The following is a 14,755-nucleotide window of genomic DNA, read 5'->3' on the forward strand; positions in this document are numbered from 1 at the left end:
AGCTCCCCCCAGGTTAGGCTGATGGAGGGTCAGAGTATATGCATCTTGGGCAGGGCCATATTTTAGTAGAATTTAATTTTTTTAAACATTCCCAATGGTAGTAATCCAAATGTATACATTTCTAACAGAATGTTCCTTCTAAAACTCTCCAGCACCTGCTCCTATCAATGTACTACAAAGGGAGAAAATAGGAGCTATCAGGCAACATCTAGAAGGAAAGGCTTCTTGAGCATCAGATAGGAAATAAAACAATTTGGATGCCCACAGGTGAAAATAGGTCCCCTCTTAAAGAAAAAAACAAAAAGCTCCCAGGGACGGGGCAGGGACATAAATGGAAGTCTTGAGCCTAGATGTAAGACAAAAAATAAGCAATGGGTTCTGTGGCTAACACAGATGCGTTCAAATCCTATTTGTTTTGCAAACACTGTTCCAGTCAAATAGAATATATCAGCAGGTGGAGTCAGCCCAAGGACTCAGCCATTTGCAATTTCTGTCAGAGATTTGAATGCAATCGTGGATTTACTATGTTACAGTCTTTTTTCTGACTCTTCATTTCCCTTAATTTGAACGATACCATAGCTTTAGGGACCAACTTTCACATGACAGTTTGCTTAAATGGATCCCTTCAACTCCCTTTAAGGAATGACTTTAATTTTTGTGGCAACACAAACTGGAAGACACAAGTACATTTCAAAACAGAATACAGCATCAAATGAGGCTCTGCAATTACAAAAGATCCTCATGTACTGATACATTATCTTTTCTGAGCATCATAACACTTATAGGTGGATAATATTATATTTATAGGTGAGGGATAAATAAAAACGCTATTTAACATGTGGCTTGCAGCTCGTAACTTCTAACTCCAAATTTTCTAAACTCTCGGGTTGTCACTTGCCTCTGCATCTTGAAATATAGTTCACAAATACATTTAGATTCCTTCTATGGCTTCCACTGGAACTAAATATTGAGCTACTACCCTAGAAGGGAAAAATATTAATTCTGTTGGTTAAAGTTCAATATCCTAGACTTAGTTTTGGACAGCTCTAGCTCCATTAGATGTTAGTGGAAACTACAAGAGAAATGGGTCTGTAGACTAAGAAGTTTTAGAAACCCCAGGGTTGATGCAAAGTTAAATGGTTTCTTACTATAGGACGATTCTGAGTTTCTAATATTTTAATGTGATGTGTGACTCTCAAAATAGAAGAGCTTCCAGTTTCTGCCTCATCTACAGTTCAAAAACAAGTCATGGAATAAAAATGGGAAAATACCATGTTGACATTAATGCCACCTTTACTTTGACCAAAGATCACCATTAGATAGTATGAAACTCAGCTGTCTAATGTGAAATGCAAGCACGTTTGTGGGTCTCTGGATTGGGGAGTTGGTTTTATTTATGGCCACCTGCGCCCACTTGTCTACCTAGAGGTGAATCCCCACCTGGCTGGGCACAGTGGTCACTCCTTTCCTAGAAACTTGGCACAGCCTTAGAGACAAACCAACCAAAATGCCATCTTTGACTACCTTTGAGATTAGGATAATTTATTACCTAGGAAGTAGCCGGTTCTGTCAAAGTCATTAATTACGGCCAATGTTAGCTGTAATCACACAACCAAAGAAAAACTTATGGATCTAGAGGTATTAATCTCTAGGTGACTCCCAGACTCCAAAATATAATCCGAACCAATCCCTCTTATCTATCTGCTGACCTGTCATCCGGCAGTTGTTTCTCAGCTTCTCAAACCATGGCTCAAATATCTCTTAATAGTTCCCTAGTCCTTACCAAGTCAACACTGGGTACTTCAACTTGGCTTCAAGGCTAACCTTCATTTGACTCCAATTTACCTGCTCAGCTATAGAGTCTGTTATGCCCCCAAAATATCTAATCAGTCAGGCTGGTCTTACTGCATCGCTAAGGCTTTGATTATGTTCTTCCCCCAACCTGGAATCCATCGTCTTCTCTCTGATTGTACAAATCCCAAATTAAACTTCTTACAGAAAATCATTTCTGAGTATTCCGGACCCAGTTTGGCAGGTAAGTAAATGGTGACACAAGAAGAAGTTCAATTATTTGTTCAAGCTCAGAAACCAGACACATGGCAAAGGCTGCAGGGTTGGAATCCAGGGCTGCAGAGCTCCAAAATCCTGCTCTCTCCCTCTGCACTGTGCTTCTCTCAGGTCCGTCTTTTAAAAAGTCACTAGAGTTACAGTCACTGAACATTGTGTACGACTTTCTCAACAATGAAGGGCATCAAGAAACTGTACATAAAAGGCAAGAAAAAAATTGAATCTGAAATCCTATTATCAGGGAAATCACGAGCACATGCTTAAAATCTAAAACTCTGCAGTACACACCGTCAAACTTAAAAAAAAAAACAATTTACTAAAAAAAAAAAAATCTAATTTTCTCTATAGAACTGTACCTCAAGACAAATCTTCACCTATGGGGGAACTGTTTATTAAATGTATTCCTGTCATGTTCTGCAGAGCGTCAATGCCCTTCACTTCCTATCAAATGCTCAGCGTAGTAGCCCCAAGACTGTCTGTCATCTGAAGAGACAGGGAAGAACCTCGGTTATGTTGGTGTCTGATTTAATTTTATTCCTTTGCCAGTTAAATTTTGTGGCTGTTTTCCCCTTAGATAACTGCTCACAATCTTATTTTGCAGCCTCATGCAAGCTTTCATGATTTGGAAGATTCACATTTCACTCAAGTGAGAAATCTTACCTGCGATTTAAAAAATTGAGTAATGGCAAAATTCAAACTGATGTCTGTGAATACTAGAAGATTCACATTCTTATAAGTGCAAAAGTTATGATAACCTCACATTTACTCTAGATCCTGGAAACCAGATGAAAAAAAACATCCATGCACCCACTCTAAAAACAGAGGATAAAGGAGCACCCAGGAAGGCAGGTAAGGTCTGGCCACTTTACCAGCCATGGGGCTTAGGGCACATGGCTTAATCTCTCTAGCCCATTTCCCAATCCAATGTCAGAAAATACTAATGGGTACGTATATCTCATTTGGTTTTGGATTTCTAAATGACAATGAACTCTGTACATTCCTAGCAGGATTTTTTCATAAACAAATATATTTCATAAAAGCTTCTTTTGATAATGCTTGCTCTGCCCAAGGCTTGTCTAGGCTGTTCCCTCTCCTGGCTGTACCAATGACTCTGGCCAACTCTGGTTGGTCTAGGAGCAGCTTCTGCAGAAGATAGCCAGTCTTCTCCCTAGCAAAGGGGGCACAGAGTTCCAGCGGAATTGTCCAGTAACACTCCTTCACAGGGAGGCAGAGAGGTGATGGGACAGAATCTAAAATACACTTTAAAAGAACCCACGCAAAGAATTAAAAAACTCAAAGAAAACATAGGACAATATTGACAGTGGTTATCATTGCACAGTGACACTGTTGGTAATGTATTAAGTTTATAATGATATATTTAAATTCGATGAAACAAAGGGGCTCCCATAAAATTACTTATAATAGAAAAATATGAACTACTTTATTTTTTATTTCTCTTGTTTAAATTGACTCTGGGAGCTCTTTTGCTATTTGAACCTATTATATCTCTGCTTCAAGTGAATTAACTATTGTTTTGGTTTCAGGGCAAGGTCAAATTGATTTATGAAAGCTATTCTGAGATTTTGTTTTTAAATCTTTCAAAGCATCAGAAATAGCAGAATTATCACAGATATGGACAAACAGTTACCATTAAATTTTAAAATCCATATTCTGCTTCAGAACAAGGATTTCCTTTTATTTCCACAACCACTAAAATACCTTACAGGATCTCTCCCTTGGGTTATTCCTCCCAATGGAGCTGAAGGATGGGGGTAGCCCATGCTGCCCAAGCGGCGCTTGGATATATCCCTTCCTAGGAGTTAGCTGCTCCAGGCCAGGTCCTCACTCAATATGAGAAAGACTTGCCTCTGACTCCCAGGGCTTTAATGTCTGCAAGTGAGTGAAAGCCGAGGCATATTTATCCTTGGGTTGCTTTCTAATAACTAGATGTTGTCACAACTTTATGAAAAAAGCTGCATGCCCTTTTTCTCCTCTGCCCCCACTCACAAATGTCTTTCAGTAACTCACACACATTTTAACAGTATTAAGCCACCCTGGAAAACACTCAAGCAGTTTGCTGTAAGAACTACGTCCCAGGGCAGAGAGCGGTCAGGTTTGGATCCTAGACAAGGTTTTGTTGCTAATTCATCTGCAACTTAGGGCCAGTTGCCACCCTCCTTTGAGACTCAGTTTCCTTTTATGTTAAGTGAGAGCATAGGCTAGTTGATTACAGTATGTTTTATATCAAACTGTCTATGATTATGAGTTCGTAATGCTTGAAAAAACTTGGAATAACTAATCAAACTTTAATTTAGATATATAAATGCAAAAATACTCAATTTCAGGAAACTGTTGACCAAATCCTGCCCTCTCTTGCTCTTTTCCCTTTAGACTTTCTGAGCATAAATCTCACTCCATGTTTCAACACAATAAGCTAAAATATCTCCAAAGTGACAAGCTGTAAACATCAAGACCACGTGATGTATGTTAAATATACTAATAGGGTTTTCTTTTTAAATAAATAAGCAGAAATCCACTCCATATTGAAATTAGCATATAAGAAGTAAAGAATTTTACAGCCTGGACCAACAAGATTGTATTCATTTTTCATATAACAGGCTCATCTTTATAACATTTAATTATATGTTACATAATAATAACTGCTACGGAAAATGTATTATCTTTCCCCTGCTGCAATACATAGATAAACAGATATGTAACTTGATCCAATGACATGTTTTGAACATTAACTTTCCAGTGCTTTGACCTCTGTGATTGAAAACTTTCTTCTATAGAATAATGTAGTCTTTGGAGCAAAGTGGGTGGCATAGACTGAATGTTTGTATTCCCCTAATATTCATATGTTAAATCCTTAACACCCAAGGTACTGGTATTAAGAGATGGGGCCTTGGGAGGTGATTAGGACACCAGGGCAGTGCCCTCATGAACGGGATTAGTGTCCTTATAAAAGAGACATCAGAAAACTCCCCTGTTCCTTCTACCATGCAGGTGAGGACATAGAGTAAAGAAGGCTGTCTTTGAACCAGAGAGCAGGCTTTCATCAGACACCTAATCTGCTGGTGCCTTGATCTTGGACTTCTCAGCCTCTAGGACCATGAGAAATAAATTTCTGTTGTTTATAACCCACCCAGTCTGTGGTATTTTTGTTATACTAGTCTGAATGGACTAAGACAGTGGGGAATGGAGAAGTCTTCCCTTGCCAGTCCACTAAGGAGCTTCTATTCTCCAGGCCTCCCTTCCCTTGGGGAGGGATGCCAGACCTCAGAAATATACCAGGGACAACTGTGCTTATAGTTTCCACAATGTTCCCAATCATCATATTTTATTTTCATATTTATGAGTCAACTATTTGATTGCTGGGAAACAAACTTGAACTCTGTAGGGGATTTATTGGGGAGTGAACTTGGGAATGATAACTGTAAGGACTGGGGCAAACAGGACTGGGCAGAGGCAGAAATTATCTTAAAATGGATCACGGATCTAAATGTAACAAATAAAACTCTTAGAAAAAAACATAGGAGCAAAACTTTATGGGAGTAAATCTTGGGTTAGCCAACAGTTTCTCAGACATGAAACCAAAAGCATAAGCAACAAAATTTTAAAGAAGATCAAAATTAAAAAAGTTTGCACTTCAAAAACATCATCAAGAAATTAAAAGAAGCCACAGAATAGGAGAAAATATTTTTAAATCATATATCTGATGAGGGATTTGTATGCAGAATACATAAAGAATTACAATTCAACAATAAAAAGACTCCAATTAAAATTTAAAAAAATAGGGGGATTTGGTTCCAGATGGCGGAGTAGAAGGACGTGCTCTCACTCCCTCTTGTGAGAGCACTGGAATCACAACTAACTGCTGAACAATCATCAACAGAAAGACACTGGAATTTACCAAAAAAGATACCCCACATCCAAAGACAAAGAAGAAGCCACAGAGATGGTAGGAGGGGCGCAAGTGCAATAAAATCAAATCCCATGACTGCTGGGTGGGTGACTCACAAACTGGAGGATACTTATACCACAGAAGTCCACCCACTGAAGTGATGGTTCTGAGCCCCACGTCAGGCTTCCCAACCTGGGGGTCCAGCAACGGGAGGAGGAATTCCTACAGAATCAGACTTTGAAGGCTAACAGGATTTGATTGCAGGACTTCGACAGGACAGGGGGAAACAGAGCCTCCACTCTTGGAGGGCACACACAAAGTAGTGTGCTCATCGGGACCCAGGGGAAGGAGCAGTGACCCCATAGGAGACTGAACCAGACCTATGGGCTAGTGTTGGAGGGTCTCCTGCAGAGGTGGAGGGTGGTTGTGTCTCACCATGAGGACAAGGATACTGGCAGCAGAAGTTCTGGGAAGTACTCCTTGGCGTGAGACGTCCCAGAGACTGCCATGAGCCCCACCAAAGAGCCCAGGTAGGCTCCAGGGTTGGGTCACATCAGACCAAACAACCAACAGGGAGGGAACGAACCCCACCCATCAGCAGACAAGCAGATTAAAGTTTTACTGAGCTCTGCCCACTAGAGCAACAGCCAGCTATACCCACCACTAGTCCCTCCCATCAGGAAACTTGAACAAGCCTCTTAGATAGCCTCATCCACCACAGGGCAGACAACAGAAGCAAGAAGAACTACAATCCTGCAGCCTGTGGAAACAAAAACCACATTCACAGAAAGATAGACAAGGAAGAGGACTATGTACCAGATGAAGGAACAAGATAAAACCCCAGAAAACCAACTAAATGAAGTGGAGATAGGGAATCTTCCAGAAAAAGAATTCAGAATAATGATAGTGAAGATGATCCAGGACCTCGGAAAAGAATGGAGGCAAAGATGGAGAAGATGCAAGAAATGTTTAACAAAGACCTAGAAGAATTAAAGAACAAACAAACAGAGATGAACAGTACAATAATTGAAATGAAAAATACACCAGAAGGAATCAATAGCAGAATAACTGAGGCAGAAGAATGGATAAGTGACCTGGAAGACAGAATGGTGGAATTCACTGCTGTGGAACAGAACAAAGAAAACAGAATGAAAAGAAATGAAGACAGCCTAAGAGACCTCTGGGACAACATTAAATGCAAGAACATTCGCATTATAAGGGTCCCAGAAGGAGAAGAGAGAGAAAGGACCCGAGAAAATATTTGAAGAGATTATAGTCGAAAACTTCACTAACATGGGAAAGGAAATAGCCACCCAAGTTCAAGAAGCACAGAGTCCTAGGCAGGATAAACCCAAGGAGAAACAAGCAAAGACACATAGTAATCAAACTGACAAAAATTAAAGACAAAGAAACATTATTGAAAGTAACAAGGGAAAAACAACAAATAGCATACAAGAGAATTCCCATAAGGTTAACAGCTGATTTCTCAGCAGAAACTCTACAAGGCAGAAGGGAGTGGCATGATATATTTAAAGTGATGAAAGGGAAGAACCTACAACCAAGATTACTCTACCCAGCAAGGATTTCATTCAGATTCCATGGAGAAATCAAAAGCTTTAGAGACAAGCAAAAGCTAGGAGAATTCAGCACCACCAAACCAGCTTTACAACAAATGCTAAAGGAACTTCTCTAAGTGGGAAACACAAGAAAAGAAAAGGACCTACCAAAACAAAATCAAAACAATTAAGAAAATGATAATAAGAACATACATATCAATAATTACCTTAAACGTGAATGGATTAAATGCTCCAACCAAAAGACACAGGCTCGCTGAATGGATAAAAAAACAGGACCCATATAAATGCTGTCTACAAGCGACCCACTTCAGACCTAGGGACACATACAGAGTGAAAGTGAGGGGATGGAAAAAGATATCCCATGCAAATGGAAAGCAAAAGAAAGCTGGAGTAGCAATACTCATATCAGATAAAATAGACTTTAAAATAAAGAATTCTACAGGAGACAAGGAAAGAAACTACATAATGATCAAGGGATCAATCCAAGAAGAAGATATAACAATTATAAATATATATGCACCCAACATAGGAGCACCTCAATACATAAGGCAACTGCTAACAGCTATAAAAGAGGAAATCGACAGTAACACAATAATAGTGGGGGACTTTAATACCTCACTTACACCAAACAACAGATAATCCAAACAGAATATTAATAAGGAAACACAAACTTTAAATGACACAATAGACCAGAGAGATTTAATTGGTATTTATAGGATAGTCCATCCAAAAACAGCAGATTACACTTTCTTCTCAAGTGCCCACAGAACATCCTCCAGGATAGATCACATCTTGGGTCACAAATCAAGCTTCAGTAAATTTAAGGAAATTGAAATCAAAACAAGCATCTTTTCTGACCACAACACTATGAAATTAGAAATGAATTACAGGGAAAAAAAAAACGTAAAAAACACTAACACATGGAGGCAAAACAATACATTATTAAATAACCAAGAGATCACTGAAGAAATCAAAAAGAAATCAAAAAATACCTACAGACAAATGACAATGAAAACACGATGATCCAAAACCTATGGGATGCAGCAAAAGCAGTTCTAAGAGGGAAGTTTATAGCAATACAATCCTACCTCAAGAAACAACAGACATCTCAAATAAACAATCTAACCTTACACCTAAAGGAACTAGAGAAAGAAGAACAAACAAAACCCAAATTTAGCAGAAGCAAAGAGATGATAAAGATCAGAGCAGAAACAAATGAAATAGAAACAAAGAAAACAATAGCAAAGATCAATAAAACTAAAAGCTGGGTCTTTGAAAAGATAAACAAAATTGATAAACCATTAGCCGGACCCATCAAGAAAAAGAGGGGGAGGACTCAAATCAATAAAATGAGAAATGAAAATGGAGAAGTTACAACAGTCATCGCAGAAATACAAACCATCCTAAAAGACTACTACAAACAACTCTATGCCAATAAAACTGACAACCTGGAAGAAATAGACAAATTCTTAGAAAGGTATAACCTTCCATGACTGAACCAGGAAGAAATAGGAAGTATGAACAGAGGGCTTCCCCGGTGGCACAGTGGTTGAGAGTCCACCTGCCGATGCAGGGGACACGGGTTTGTGCCCTGGTCTGGGAAGATCCCACATGCCGTGGAGTGGCTGGGCCCGTGAGCCATGGCAGCTGGGCCTGTGTGTCCAGAGCCTGTGCTCCGCAACAGGAGAGGCCACAGCGGTGGGAGGCCCGCATACCGCAAAAAAAAAAAAAAAAAAAAAGAAAATACGAACAGACCAATCACAAGTAATGAAATTGAAACTGTGATGAAAAATCTTCCAATAAACAAAAGTCCAGGCCCAGATGGCTTCACAGGTGAATTCTGTCAAACATTCAGAGGAACACTCCTAAACACATTCTGTGAGGCCACCATCACCCTGATACCAAAAACAGACAAAGATACTACAAAAAAAGAAAATAACAGACCAATATCACTCATGAATACAGATGGCAAAAATCCTCAACAAAATACCAGCAAACAGCATCTAACAACACATTAAAGAGATCATACACCATCATCAAGTGGGATTTATCCCAGGGATGCAACGATTCTTAAATATACACAAATCAGTCAATGTGATACACCATATTAACAAATTGAAGAAGAAAAACCATATGATGATCTCAGTAGATGCAGAAAAGGCTTTTGGCAAAATTCAACACGCATTCATGATAAAAACTCTCCAGAAAGTGGGCATAGAGGGAACCTACCTCAACATAATAAAGGCCATATATGACAAACCCACAGCAAACATCATTCTCAATGGTGAAAAACTGAAAACATTTCCTCAAAGATCAGGAACAAGACAAGGATGTCCACTCTCATCACTATTATTCAAAATCGTTTTGGAAGACCTAGCCTCGGCAATCAGAGAAGAAAAAGAAATAAAAGGAATACAATTTGGAAAAGAAGAAGTAAAATTTTCACTGTTTGCAGATGACACAATACTATACATAGAGAATTCTAAAGATGCCACCAGAAAACTACTAGAGCTATTCAATGAATGTGGTAAAGTCGCAGGATACAAAATTAATGCACAGAAAATCTTGCATTCCTATACCCTAATGATGAAAAATTTGAAAGAGAAATTAAAGAAACAATCCAATTTACCATTGCAACAAAAAGAATAAATTATAAAATACCTAGGAATAAACCTACCTAGGGAGACAAAAGACCTGTATGCAAAAAACTATAAGACACTGATGAAATAAATTAAAGATGATACAAACAGATGGAGAGATATACCATGTTCTTGGATTGGAAGAATCAGTATTGTGATAATGACTATACTACCCAAACAATCTACAGATTCAATGCAATCCCTATCAAACTACCCCTGGCATTTTTCACATAACTAGGACAAAAATTTTCACAATTTGCATGGAAACACAAAAGACCCTGAATAGCCAAAGGGGTCTTGAGGGAAAAAAACGGAGCTGGAGGAATCAGACTCCGTGACTTCAGACTATACTACAAACCTATAGTAATGAAGACAATATGGTCTGGGGCTTCCCTGGTGGTGCAGTGGTTGAGAGTCTGCCTGCCAATGCAGGGGACACAGGTTTGAGCCCTGGTCTGGGAAGATCCCACATGCCGTGGAGCAACTAGGCCCATGAGCCACAACTACTGAGCCTGCGCATCTGGAGCTTGTGCTCTGCAACAAGAGAGGCCGCGAGAGTGAGAGGCCCATGCACTGTGATGAGGAGTGGCCCTCGCTCGCCACAACTAGAGAAACCCCTTGCACAGAAGCGAAGATACAACACAGCCAAAAATAAAAAAAATAATTAATTAAAATAAAACCAATATGGTCTGGCACAAAAACAGAAATATAGATCAATGGAACAGGATAGAAAGCCCAGATATAAACCCATGCACCTATGGTCAACTGATCTATGACCAAGGAGGCAAGGATATACAATGGAGAAAAGACAGTCTCTTCAATAAGTGGTGCTGGGAAAACTGGACAGCTACATGTAATAAATTAAATTAGAACACTCCCTAACACCATATACAAAAATAAACTCAAGGTGGATTAAAGACCTAAATGTAAGGCTAGACACTATTAAACTCTTAGAAGAAAACATAGGAAGAACACTCTTTGACATAAATCACAGCAAGATCTTTTTTGGTCCACTTCCTAGAGTAATGGAAATAAAAACAAAAATAAACAAATGGGACCTAATGAAACTTAAAAGCTTTTGCAAAGCAAAGGAAACTACAAACAAGATGAAAAGACAGCCCTCAGAATGGGAGAAAATATTTGCAAATGAATCAATGGACAAAGGATTAATCTCCAAAGTATATAAACACCTCATGCAGCTCAATATTAAAAAAACAAACAACCCAATCCCAAAATGGGCAGAAGACCTAAACAGACATTTCTCCAAAGAAGACATACAGATGGCCAAGAAGCACATGAAAAGCTGCTCAACATCACTAATTATTTGAGAAATGCAAATCAAAACTACGATGAGGTATCACCTCACACCAGTTAGAATGGGCATCATCAGAAAATCTACAAACAACAAATGCTGGAGAGTGTGTGGAGAAAAGGGAACCTTCTTGCACTGTTGGTGGGAATGTAAATTGATACAGCCACTATGGAGAACAGTATGGAGCTTCCTTAAAAAACTAAAAATAGAATTACCATATGACCCAGAAATCCCACTACTGGGCATATACCCAGAGAAAACCATAATTCAAAAAGACACATGCACCCCAATGTTCATTGCAGCACTATTTACAATAGCCAGATATAAAAGCAACCTAAATGTCCATTGACAGATGAATGGATAAAGAAGATGTGGTACATATATACAATGGAATATTACTCAGCCATAAAAAGGAACGAAATGGGGTCATTTGTAGAGACGTGGATGAATCTAGAGACTGTCATACAGAGTGAAGTAAGTCAGAAAGAGAAAAACAAGTATCGTATATTAACATATATATGTGGAACCTAGAAAAATGGTACAGATGAACTGATTTGCAGGGCAGAAATTGAGACACAGATGTAGAGAACAAACATATGGACACCAAGGGGGTAGTAGTAGGGTGACGGTGTTGGTGTGATGAACTGGGAGATTGGGATTGACATGTATACACTAATATGTATTAAATGGATAACTAATAAGAACCTGCTATAAAAAAATTAATAAAATAAAATTCAGAAAAAATATTTGAAGAGACATTTCTCCATAGAATATATAGAAATGTAGATAGGCAATAAGCACATGAAACAAACACTGAATATCATTAATTATTAGGAAAATCAAAATCAAAATCACAATGAGACACTACTTCACACTCACTAGGATCGTTAGAACCAAAAAGACAGATAATAGCAGGTGTTGATGAAGGTATGGAAAAGTTGGAACTATCATACCTGGTTCCACAACCTGGTTCCACAACCACAAGCTGGTTGTGGTGCTCAGGTATGGACCCTTGTCACTCCCGGGGCAGGCTTTCCTCCTGGACCCTCTTCTGAGCATGTCCTGATAGCTTTCCATTATAAGTCCAGACTGTCCTAGTCTCCATGAGACACAGATGTTTCTACCAGTTCTCTTACTTCTCAAGGGACCGTGAAAACCTTTATATTTGGTCCTTCAGGTCTCTGTTGACTCATCTGTCTGCAGGGAAACCAAAGCCACAGCTATGGTTCTGGAATTCAAGTCGGCTTTTTACAAGCCTATATGGCGAGAGGGAAAACAAGTAGCGGTCAGTCTTTTCACCAAGTTTCAGAAAAGCCATTGTTTGCATTAGAAAAGAAAGCAGAAGAATCTAGTATACTTAAGTGTCAGTATTTTTATGTATTTTCTCATATTTTAGCCTCACAACAATGATGAGTGTTAAGTCGGTAATGTTTCCATTTTTGAATGGGAAGACATAGTTAGGGAAGCTAAATGACTTTCCCAGTTCTCTGCAGGAATTAAATGTGCTACTACAATTCTAACTTGGGATTCTCAGACTCCCAGATTTCCATTCTGTGTACTCTGCAGGGCTGGATTTCTAAACAAACCTACCTATAATAATCACCTGTTGTGCTTACTAAGAATAGAGATTTCCAGGATTATTATCCAAAACAGATTCAGCAAGTCTTGGGAGTGGGCCCAGGAATCTGTGATTTGTTTTCAAGTTAAGTGTAGGAACACTTCCTTCAACCAGACCAAGATGCTGTCTTTTACCTTCTGGTTCAAAAATCTTTTCTAGGGAATTCCCTGACGGTCCAGTGGTTAGGACTTGGCACTTTCACTACCAGGGCCCGGGTTCAATCCCTGGTCGGGGAACTAAGATCCTGCAAGCCACGCAGCCCAAAAAAAATCGTTTCTAAATCTTGAAGCAGAGGCAAGATGATGTTGGAAGCAGTTTGCAGTATGATTCGGAGAAATAAGTAATCAGCAGCAAAGAGATTCCTTCAGAGAACCTTTCTAGCAAGCAGTGGAGAGGAAATGAGGTCTTGCACTTAAGGAAGGTTGGTGGGGCTGGACAGGGGGCAGTAGGAGGACATACTGTAGGGCAGATGGACAACATGATAGGACAAACGGGGCAGCTAGTATATGTCTCCTTTGCTCAGGTGAGTTCTGGGGTCACTGGGACTGTGATGGTGCTTGGAATAAAATTAGGTCATGACACAAAGAATGGAAAAGGAAGAGGAAATAAGTGCCTTGCTTGAAGAAGACAGTAGAATCAAAGTCATTTTTAAGATTTTCTCAGTCACTGAAAGTATTATAAAATTGCTTCTCTTCTTAACATGTATCAAAAAACTTTTTGATATTGTAGCTGCAACGAATTGAAGCAAAACAATAACACAAAGCTAAATTGAAGCAAGGGAAGACTCTTCTCATTTTATCATCCTGATCTATTCTCTAATGAGAAGTCACCAAAAACAGATTAAAGGAAAGGTCACCATTTATTTAGGATAAAGAAATGTATGCTGATGGTTGATGTCTTGAGCTACTTAATAAAATGAACTCAAATCCGGAGGAGCCATCAACACTCAGAAATAGCTTGTTTCTTGTAATAAGTAGAGAACAGGCAATAGATAGTGGAGAATACTTAAATAGTAATACTTCTTCTATCCTGGATGCTATTCATATAATTCAAATGTTTTAAAGAACTTTGACTGAGATAAAGAAATAATTTCAATTGATTAGGGAAAAATTTAAGGGCTACATTAAACTAAACATCAACTTATCTGTTTAGCTTGCTAGATAAGTTCTGAAGACAGTAATTTCAGTTCTCAGACTCTATAGGAAGTAGATGGTATAAATAAGAGACATCTAGTTATAAAATGTGCAGGGAAACAATCGTGAGGCAATTAAAGTCTAATGTAAAGGCAAAAGTCCCACTGCAACTATGAAGAGAAAGGAGAATAGAAAAAAAAATAGCTAAAGCTTATTAAGTATCTAATATATGCCAGACAATGTGATGAATTTTGTCTCATCTAATCTTCGTAGCAATGATGAGAGATAGATATTCACAAATGGGGCAACTAAGCCTTAGAGTTTGTAACTTGTCCATACTGGAAAGTAATAACTGATAAATCAAGATTCTAGGACATCCATCTGATGTTACGTGACATCAGCTCTTCAAATAGAACCATTCCACTCTTCTCTCTGCTATTCAAAACTCTCCTCAATCTTAGTTGTTCAAAACCCTCCTCAATTTTAGTTCTAAGCTGTATCA

The 14,755-nt window shown here is 38.8% G+C and overlaps 1 protein-coding gene across 9 annotated transcripts in view; it reads right to left on the minus strand.

Annotated features, from left to right (window-relative positions):
* NRG3 (neuregulin 3) overlaps positions 1-14,755 on the minus strand; it is a 1,065,324-nt gene that overhangs the window by 160,483 nt on the left and 890,086 nt on the right. The window lies entirely within an intron of this gene.

The sequence above is a fragment of the Stenella coeruleoalba genome (genome assembly GCF_951394435.1).
Source record: "Stenella coeruleoalba genome assembly, chromosome: 16".
In the NCBI taxonomy this organism is placed as follows: domain Eukaryota; kingdom Metazoa; phylum Chordata; class Mammalia; order Artiodactyla; family Delphinidae; genus Stenella; species Stenella coeruleoalba.